This window comes from Epinephelus lanceolatus, chromosome 20 (genome assembly GCF_041903045.1).
Source record: "Epinephelus lanceolatus isolate andai-2023 chromosome 20, ASM4190304v1, whole genome shotgun sequence".
NCBI classification, from domain to species: Eukaryota; Metazoa; Chordata; class Actinopteri; order Perciformes; family Serranidae; genus Epinephelus; species Epinephelus lanceolatus.
In genome coordinates this window covers 30515571-30525848 of record NC_135753.1, presented here as the reverse complement: position 1 = coordinate 30525848, position 10278 = coordinate 30515571, and the positions used below count along the sequence as shown (strand labels likewise).

At 43.6% G+C, this 10278-nt stretch overlaps 1 long non-coding RNA gene across 1 annotated transcript; it reads left to right on the top strand.

Annotated features, from left to right (window-relative positions):
• The first annotated feature begins 392 nt into the window (after nucleotides 1-392).
• LOC144458869 (uncharacterized) lies at nucleotides 393-8249 on the top strand. Its single transcript, XR_013488239.1, has 2 exons — nucleotides 393-6129; nucleotides 6982-8249. It is a non-coding gene; the product is annotated as an uncharacterized LOC144458869 (long non-coding RNA).
• The last annotated feature ends 2029 nt before the right edge of the window (nucleotides 8250-10278 follow it).

Genomic DNA, 10278 nt, shown 5'->3' with positions numbered 1-10278 from the left:
AGTGGGCTTATACAAAAAACAAAGCTTTGTTAAAATTTGATAGTTTGGTTCTGACCTCTATTGGGTTAAAGGTCATTACAAAGAAAAAAGACATTTTGAGGCCTGAATGTTTTATCATAATCTGGTATCTGTGTGTTTGTTTTATGTGATTTGTTTCAAAGTTTTGTTACATGAGGTAGTTATTAACAGTGTCTCAGTGAAACAAAACCAGACAAGGGTAACCTAACGGTGTCAACAAATTGTCTGGGGACTGGAAACCTAACGGTGCCAACAAAAAGTCCACATGTTTCACTGATTGAACCAGTTGCTCGGGTGAACTCCATACAAACTGGTTGGCTGTTAAGGGGAGAATAAAAAAGAAATATCTGTTATTTTAATTTAATTTTATAGATAAATAAAATAAGTGATAAGTATAGTCTCATAAATGAATAGAATAAGTAATAAAATTATAAATTATAAATGATAAGTAGTTTTAGTTTATATGTATAGTTTTATAATAAATAAAATAAGTAATAAAATAAAGAAAAAAGAAGTTGAGATCAAGCTGTTAAGAGTTGGATGGAAGAGGGTGACAGCAGTAGTAATGAAATTTGGGCCGAAGAATATTGCATGACTGATGGTTCAGTGGACACTAGAGGCATAAAAAACACATTTTGGGTTGGAAAGAAGCTACATAGACAGCGAAGGGGGTGAGCAGATAGAGAGAATCAAACTAAGCTGTTAAATAAATCAAGTACACAGGCCTCGCTGCTGCAACATTGGGAGATCACATTAGGCTGTCTGATAAGGCCTCGCTGCTGCAACATTGGGAGATCAAATTAGGCTGACTTCACTGGTACAACATTGTGGACCAAAGATAACACAAATAGGGAGAGTAATAAGGCAAACACATAAATTTCACCAGTGACAGGTTAAGAGGTGAGGTTATACATAACTCACATCAGAACACCTGAAATAGATGGAAGAGGGAAATGAAGGGGGAGATGAGATTATAACAGAGAGTCATTGCGTCACTGAGGGTCCAGTAGAATTCAGGGGCATAAGAGCGCATTTTTGGCTGGAGAAGAACATACTTTGACAGTAAAGGGGTAGAACATTGGCAAGACGAGCAGGAGATCAAACAAAAACTTTGGCAGGTCACCAAATTTGTTAACTTGAAGAGAGTAAAAGAGTTATTTCCAGGTGTCCCGTGGGAAGTGATTTTGCGCAGACTGTGGGTTCCTTACTCATTAAATCCGCTGCTGCAGAATTTGTGTGATAATCATAAGGACGCGCCGGTAGCTTCACTCCCTCTACACCAGATGAGAATACGAGGTCACGAAGGAGAGACACATAATCCACGACTGTGGATTGTTGTTGTGCCCAGAAAAGTTGATTTGGGAGACATGAACATTTGGCTGTTTAACCAAAGCCCCCCTAGGAGACAGGTCACATAAATTAGAATATAATCTTTGAAAAAGAAATAATAATAATAATAATCATATTAATAATATAACAATAAAAAAAAAAGAAACTACAGTTACAGTAGAGGACATTATTAGCACTGATAAGCACAAAAGAAACAGACGAGCAACAAGAAATTCCAAGAGCTGGCACAGTGAAACAAGGCTTCAAGGAAAGATGGAAAAAAGGGTCTGACACCCATAGAGATAGTGATGACATAAATTCCAGGTAGGAGAAACTGAATCCAGCGTTGGGTGACTAAATGGCACAAAAGAACATCAGGAAAAACAAAAATAAATAAATAAATCAAAAATCTGGGGGGAAAAAAAAAAAAATTGTTGGCCTAAGGATGGAACCTTCAACCTGGCATGTTGCGACGAGGTGGATACAGAACTAAATACATTGAGGCAAAAGACACTAAGGTGAGTTATAAAAAAAGAACAATAGGGTTAAGGAAAGGGAGGTATTAGGGTGGTTTAGACAAGCAGGGGGTAGGAAGCGAATGTTGCAAGTAGTCAAGTCAAGTTAAGTCAAGTCAAGTCAACTTTATTTATAAAGCACATAAAAAAACAACTCACATTGACCAAAGTGCTGAACATATAAAAAATAGAAAATGAAAAATACAGAGGAAACACAATAACAAAAAAAACCAAAGCCATAGCAGCAACATACATAAATACATAAATCAAGGCACAAATAAGCACAGAGTAGGAGATTAAAATATCATGTCAGAAGAATACAAATTTTTTTAGAAGAGATATGTTTTGAGCCTAGATTTAACCGAGCCAAGGGAGTGCAGCAGGCATCCACAGGACCCACGGGCACTAATGGATGTGAGACCCATAGCCCCACCCCTACCAGCATCACCACCACCATACCCACAAGACACATCACCATCAGAGACGGGACAATACCCACTGCGCTCGGTGGGGGAGGCAAGAGCAGCAACAACAATGGAAGGCCAAGTGGAGGGAAGGTTCACAGTGACCTTGGCCAGAGATACGAAGGCCAAGAGCAGATGAAAGAAGACGCTCCCCACACGCAGAACACTGACAATCCAGTGCCACTCATTACCACTCCAGAGGCCCCCGAGGTGGCGGGGTCGAGTTGGACCTAGGGGAGGACCGGCAGGCCGAGGAGGATGGAGAGGGGGACTGAGCTTTCCTCCAAGACCCCAGCCACCGCAACAGCAAACCTATCAGCGAGCCGCACCCTATCAGCAATCAGGCTCCCAGGAAATGAACACAGGATTTCCAGGAGTGAATCCTGCAGCATCTAACCAGCTATGCTGGGGTTGTTACCAGCCCGGCCACCGACACAAAGACTGTTCGGTCAACCCATGGGAAGGTCCAGCAGAAAATTTGCTGAAAACGAGACAGGGTGCCCATGGTAGGGCTGCCCGGAGAAGCCTGAGGGGGAAGTAATGTCACCAGTCATTTCATTACAGCCACACGACGAACCAACTGTACCTGTTGTCACCCACGAACAAGCATATCCTTTTATGGTGGACACAGGGGCTGCCTATTCATGCCTAGGAAAAGAGGGCTCTGAACTCCCCCTCTCTAAGTCATCCATCAAGACCATAGGCTTCTCTTTGAAATCACAAGTCATACCATTGACAGAGCCCGTTCCAATGCTTATCGCAGGAAAAGTCATATTTGCACTCCTACTCTACTCAGCTCATACGCCAGTGAATCTTCTAGGCAGAGATATATTGTGCCCTCTCAAAGCTAAGAACATGTGTGCTCAAGATGGACTATATTTAGATTTCCCTGAGGAACCTCCACAAAGCATGATGCCACAGCTGCCCTGTGAACGCCACAGAGACACAATTGGCGTTGGGCTACTGCCTCCAACTGACACCAGAAGAGCCGCACCTTAAACAGACATGGACTCAGTGGGAACCATGGGTCAGGTTACATTTTGACACAGCACATAGTCCTACTCTGCCACTGCATTGCACACTCATGTATGACACAGACCAGACTCATGTAGATTGTCAAGAATGCAGGGACACAGTGCTCAAAAAAAAAACAAAAAAAAAAAACATGCCTGATCATTAGTGAAGACATGTATTCAGCACCTCAAGGTGTGGCGGCAGCCGTCCGCCTCCCAGAAGAATTAGCAGGATGGTTTCAGGTGCCAAATTCTGCACCACACGTTACACTGATGATAGCAGAAGGTTATGAGTCTCATCATTTGGGTCCAATGGTCGGATGTGCGCTGCAGGTGCGAGAGTGGTTACCCAACAAGAACAAATACATCCACATTTCAGATGACAAACAATACATTAGAATCTCAACTAAGACAAGTGATAAAGCAGTCACAGATAAGGTACTTGTAGATGGTACTACTCCCACACAGATGGCAGTCACAGAAGAACACGCACAGTTCCACCACAGCTATGGACAGCACATAAAACAGACGTAGGCTTGATAAAATCAGCGCAACCTATTCACATCACACTAAAACCACATGCTAGCCTACCATACCAGAGGCAGTACCCTCTGTAGCGGCATGCCATTGACGGTATCCAACCCACAATTGAAGGCTTGGTAAAAGCCGGAGTTCTGGTCAAAACTAGAAGTCCCTGCAACACGCCCATTTTTCCAATCAAGAAACCAAATTCCTCAGAAGAGCAGCTAATGCAGTGGTGGAAACAGAGACGCCACATGTGCCAGATTCACACACATTGCTTTCAAACATACCATCCGACACACAGTGGTACACAGTTATCAATTTGTGTTCAGCCTTTTTCAGTGTACCGCTACACCCAGACTCTCAATATTTGTTTGCATTCACTTATGAAGGTCAGCAATATGACCTAGCTAATTTGAACGTGCCAAGCACTGTATTACAACATGCATATGATTTGCTTGTCTGTAGCTTTTCAAAAGAACAATGTCAAAAAGATTCCATTGCAGTGCTCACAGCATTAGCAAAGGGGGGGACACAAAGGTCCGTAAAAACAAATTGCAGTTCTGCCAGCAGTCTGTAGAGTACTTGGGCAGACAGTCGAGTGGGGATAAAAAGTGCATTGCCCCATCTCAAATAGAGGTAGTAAGTAAGGCACCTCAACCGCAGGCGGTGGGCCAAATGCTGTCTTTTCTCGGCATGACAGGATACAGTCGGCCATGGATTTGTGACTATGCTATAAAAACTGCTCCACTCAGAGCTTTACTAAGGGCAGTAGGACAGACAAACAACACAGCACAATTGACATGGACAGAGGAAGCTGAGGGTGTGTTCCAAATCTAAAAAATAGACATGCAGTCAGCTCCAGCGTTAGGGACTCCTAACTATGCTAAACCTTTTCATCTCTAGGTAGCAGAAAGATCAGGCTTTGCATGTGCCGTCCTGATGCAAGACATGCCCACAGGCCAGGCGTACGGGCTATGAGGTAATCCTATCAGCCCCTGAATTTAACATTCAGCGCTGTTCCACCATCAACCCCGCCACTAAACTGGTGCTGCCAACAGATGGTAAGTCACATGATTGCATTCATGACACAGAGAAATTTATGTGAAGATTTGCACAATCAACCAATCCCAGCTGATCTCACATTGCTTGTAGATGGCTCATGTTTTCGTGACGCTACTGGTAGCCATGCAGGCTACGGGATTGTTCAACTTCACAACAATGACCACACCATTGAGACACTACAATCACGTAAACTTGCTCAGCCATGCTCAGCCCAACTTGCAGAGATAAAAGCTTTAACAGCAGCATGTAAATTGGCAGAGGGACAATCACTAAATGTATACACAGACTCAGCATACACCTATGGTGTGTGCCACGTCCATGCTAACATATGGAAACAAAGAGGATTCGCAGAGCTGACGGCACTCCTGTAACACATGGAGCTGCCATCCTTGACCTGATAGAAGCCATGTTCCTTCCCACAGCTCTAGCAGTAATTAAATGTCCAGCCCACCAAAACACTGATACATTGATAGCCAAAGGCAATAACCTTGCAGATGAACAGGCAGCAATAGGGGCAGTAATGACACCCTTACTAACCATACAAGACTGTGAACCCCTCACAACCATGCCCTCCCTCATAGCAGCTCAAAACAGAGTTACTGAGGCTGAAAAACGTCTATGGGTAAAAAGATACAATATCATCAGACAATGGTAGTCATTTTGTGTCTAACGTCATACAAGAGACACTGAAACAACTAGGGATCAAACAAAAATTTGGCTGCGTTTACAATCCCCAATCACAGGGAGCTGTAGAAAGAGCAAATGGTATTTTAAAAACCAAAATAGCAACAATAGTAGTAGATAGTGGGGACAAGCTTAGCTGGGTGGATGCTTTACCGCTTGCACTAATGTCAATGCGCTCACAAGCTAACAGAATCACGCATCTAACACCACATGAAATGCTTACGGGTTCACCCATGCCAATACCATATTTGAGGGGTCCCTATGAAGGGCCCCCATTGGAGCAACTGCAAAATGAAATGTTTGACTATTTACGAAGTCTAACCTGTATCCATAGGGCTATCTCCCAGCAGGTGAAAGGCACCACAGAGGACAGAAGGGTCGAAATCCCAGAAGACCTTCAACGCATACTTCCTGGAGAGTGGGTGTACGTCAAGGTGTTCAAAAGGAAGTGGGACCAGCCACGCAGAGAAGGTCCATACAAGGTCATATTAGCTACACCAACTGCCTTGAAAGTTGAAGGTAAGAACGTTTGGTTCCATCTTAACCACTGCTGCAGAGCTAACAACCCAGAGAGGGTGTCGACAGAGAGCACCTCAGAGGAAAACACCCCATCCTCAGTCGCCACCTGCTAGCCACAGGGCTGAGGATGAGGGCCCAAGCGCAGGGGGAGCAGAGAGAGGAGAGAGAGCAGAGACAGAAAGAGAGCAGGGAGAAGAAAGCAGCAGCTCAGAAACAGGTGAAGATGGTAACTTGACTCAAGTTTACATACGTATGTAGACAGAGACCAACAAGTACAACATTCCAATTGGAACACTAAAAACCTCATCAATTCTTGATTGGTTAGAAAAGTTCTCTGTTGGAAAAATCTTACAGACTATAGGAGTAATATTTGGACTCGGCGTCCTTCCCCTAGTAGAGATCCTGATAAGAAGGGCCATGAGAACGGCCACGGGACAATTTATTATGCTGATACAACAGCAGGAAAAGCTCCCCGAGAAAGGCGAATTGTGGAAACTAGATCAACCGTGGGTAAGATCCTATGCATCCAAAAGATTGAACAACGATTTATATGAAACCATGATTGACAATACGGACATATGTGAGAATATGGCTGACAATATAAACTTATATGAGCCAATGAAGGGGAACCTGGAAGGGGAATATGAGGTTGTATAGAGAGAGAGAGGGAGAGCCGATTCAGGGTAAGAAATAACCAAATAATTGGCAATAGATTCAGGAAAAACCTTGCTGTTACCAAACCCATACTAACAATCGACTGATTAACATATATAGGTTATCTATACCACAGGGCAATTAGGAGGAAAAGGAGGAAAGTGAATTGAACTAAACAATGTCCTTTCTAACACACAGATTGGTGCAGAGCATGGCCAGCATGTGGAGATCCCTGTATCCAAAGCAGCAGAATCCAGGGTTGGCCTACCAAGAGCGCCCAGCCATGTCAGAGGACCAGCCCCCATTTGAGCCCAGGCTAGGGATGACCTACAGCGGCAACTGGTCAACCACCACGTGCTGCAACGGAAGATTGAGATGCTGAGGGGATCAGGTGGCGTCCTACCGGCGCCTGCGGATGACTGGTACATCCGCCTATGTGCCCGACGGACAGTAACTTGGCAGCATTAACAGCAAAGATAACTATGTACCTTGCTTACTGTACCTGGTATATGTGAAGTTATCATGTATTCACTGAAGAAAATACCAGTAACGACTGTAGTCACAACCACTGTATAAGAATGTCATTATGATTAATCATGCAACAAGAAAAACAAAGACATTATTAGGCTAGCTCTTATACTCTATATACATACGAATTATTCGAGGTGATAATCATGAATTGTGTGTGATACCTACGGATGACAAAATGTGTGACAGATACTGCTGATAATCAATGAAGTATGACTTATGTGCAGCTCTACTGATGTTGATCACTGGAAAATGATTCATGTGTGATAATAGCCAATCTAAATCTTAATGGTATGGGACTATGAAGTCCCAAAGGGGGGATATATATATTTTCTCCCCCTTGCTGTGATTTAAGATATTATATGGGACTATGGAGCCCCAAAGGGGGGAATGTAGTGTAATGTACTGATTTACTGAAGACATATACTGTACCTTTTAGCTGACCTTTAAAAGATATGTGTTGAAGCAATATAATCTGTGCAACTGACAAATTACACACTGGTTTAATATTTCATGTATTCTTATGACACACACACACACTTATTGAGCACTTAAGCATTGTGGTGGAGAAGTACCTAGGACTCACTGTGAATCATTTCTAAAAATAGCATGAGGATGGGTTCAGAAAACACTAGTGGAAAATTAGGGGAATTACAGCTTGTCCTGAGAATGACCCTAGAGGGGGAAAGGACTAAAAAGTGCTGAGTCAGCAGAAATATGACACCATTATGGTGGAGAAAAAGTGACTCAGCAGAGGTGGGATATCGTTACGATCACAGCCAAGTGGGAAGGATTAAGGGAAAGAAATGACTCAGCAGAAATTCTACGATAAAAGAGCGAGCGCAAACAAAGAAATTCCAGCCTTGCTCCGGAGCTTGGCTCATTTGGGTTGTGATGTGTTTGTTGCCTGCGAGCACATTAAACTCAGTTGCATCTGATTCTACGTGTCTCCAGTGATTTTTTGACCTCTGAATATTTGAGTTTTTGATATCTAATGGAAGACAAAGAAAGTCCGTTTGAGAGGAGAAGAGCGAGGTCGCGAGCTAACTGGCCCGGCTCGGGACCTTGACTTTTTTGCTTCTACAAGTGCCCGGAGAGAACCCACGCTGACATGGGGACAACATGCAAACTCTGTACAGAAGGGCTCCCACACCCGGGATTGAACCGGCAACCCTCTTGCTGTGAGGCGACAGTGCTAGCCGCCCAACACCAGTGTGTGTCAGTGCTTTTAAAATTACTTGGAAGATGCCTTTTCAGTCAACTGATCATCACCTGGTGGTGAGTTGGATCAGATAGTGGGGGAGGCTGACAGACCTGGTAAGCCCAAACATGAAATGAGGGTGAATTAGGAATGTCTGGCTGAGGACCCTGGCTGTGAGGGTTTTTTTTAGAATTCACTCATTTACCCACCATTTTGTTGTTTTACTTTATCATGGACCAAAGAAAAGTTAGGGTGGAGTGCTTTTGTTACGGTGCCAAAACACTGAATTTCCCATCTGCTGCATAAATCTGATTGTTTTGTTGTTTTAAGCTTCACATTACACTTAATATTCCTAAATCAAAGCTGCAGCAAGGTATCAGAATTAGCAAGCAGTGGGCAGTGGAGCAGTGGGAAATGAAGTATAAAATACTCTGGAACCAAAATCTCAGACTTCCTCACCAGGTGACATCACCAAGTTTAATCATTAATCATTCCCTTTATTTTGGGTTTCCTATCACCTTGAGCAGATAGTCTGGCAGTTTGCTGCACTGCTTTAACTGCATCCGCATCTGCATCTGCGACTGCATCGCAGACCGCCCATCTGTTGGCTGTGCCTCCTCCGATGCCGGTTGCTGTTCCTCAGTGAAGCAGAGGACCTGGGGATGTAAATGATAGTTTCTCTTATTAAGATAACTTTGTGTGTGTGTGCGCGTGTGTGTGTGTGCAACTGCACTCTCTGGTGACTAACTTGTGTAATAAACCTCTCCACGCCCTCTTGTTGAATCGCAGACACACACACCAAGGCATACATGTGCAGACACGTTGTCTTCACCACAACTAACGCCTAACTCACTCACTCCCAGGGCTAATGCCCTCTTGTTAACTGTAAATGGTCAACCGTTAACATTTACCACAATGTATTACCACTATTAACAATAAACTGTGAGGCTGTCCCTTGCTTTGGCTCTGTTTGTATTCATGGCCTCATTCATCAGCTTCACATCTGACTGAATAATTGCTCCATCGACATCCAATGTGTGCAACCATTGGGTACAAAGCCAAAGAAGGCACAATTCATTCAAACCAGGCTATCTGGTTTAAAGTTTATCCGATAAAATCAAATAATTATGAAATAAATCAAATGATGAAGCAACCATCTCTGCAACTCCCATTCCTATTTCCCTTTATTATCTCCCAGGTGCAAGGGTGTGTAATACAGAATGATCATGGCTTGTTTGCTTAATCTCAAATTTCTTTTGTAATTTGCAAAGTACGCTGCTTTAACAGCACAGTTTTGTTCTGGGGTCACTCAAATCTGGACAGTGGCTGCAAGTGGTCAGACTTTTTGAGTGCTGGAAGAAGTTTTCACATCCTTTAGTAAAAGTGCAATACAATTCTGTAAAAGGTAAATGAACGGAAGTATTAAAAACAAAATGAGAGTAAGAAAAATTAACTGGCAACTAGAGGGTAACTTTGGGGGTGGCTTGGGAACTGGAGGGTCATCAGTTCAAGTCCCTGTATGAACCAAGTATCGCAGTGGGATTGGTAGCTGGAGAGGTGCCAGTTCACCTCCAGGGCACCGCTGGCACGCCACTGAGCAAGGCAATGAACCCCCAGCTGCTCGGGTATCACTCCAAGGCAGCCCCCTCGCTCCAAAATCTTTCTATCTAATGCATGTACAGGTTCTGTTTGTGCATGTGTGTGTATTTTGGGTCTGTGTGAATAAGACAACAGAGTGAAAAGAAATGTAATATCCCCTCTGGAAT